Source organism: Penaeus monodon, chromosome 22 (assembly GCF_015228065.2).
Source record: "Penaeus monodon isolate SGIC_2016 chromosome 22, NSTDA_Pmon_1, whole genome shotgun sequence".
NCBI lineage: Eukaryota > Metazoa > Arthropoda > Malacostraca > Decapoda > Penaeidae > Penaeus > Penaeus monodon.
This window is the reverse complement of record NC_051407.1, coordinates 41,441,045-41,441,398: the sequence shown is the minus strand read 5'-3', so window position 1 is coordinate 41,441,398 and position 354 is coordinate 41,441,045.

The following is a 354-nucleotide window of genomic DNA, read 5'->3' as shown; positions in this document are numbered from 1 at the left end:
TCTAATCACACAGAACAGAATTTTCCCACAAGCATTGCACATAAATCCTATCCTGAACTTCCCTTTGCATATGTAGCATCATGACTCTTTTCCAATCACCATTGAATCCTCTTATAGCCTCAACCACCAATAGTATTGGTCAGTATTGCAAAAAAAAAAAAGATTTCAACACTCGTGCAATGTTGCAAAACCCACGGCGCCTGGCATCTTACTTGCGGCGTAGGTCACAAGCGCATCTGTTCAACGCCATTTCCCACCCAGCAATGCCCTTGTTCCACGCAATAATTTCGAATAGGTCTGGCGTGCTTGGAAAAACAAAAGAATGCCGCTGCATTTTAGATGAGTGAAGCGAGA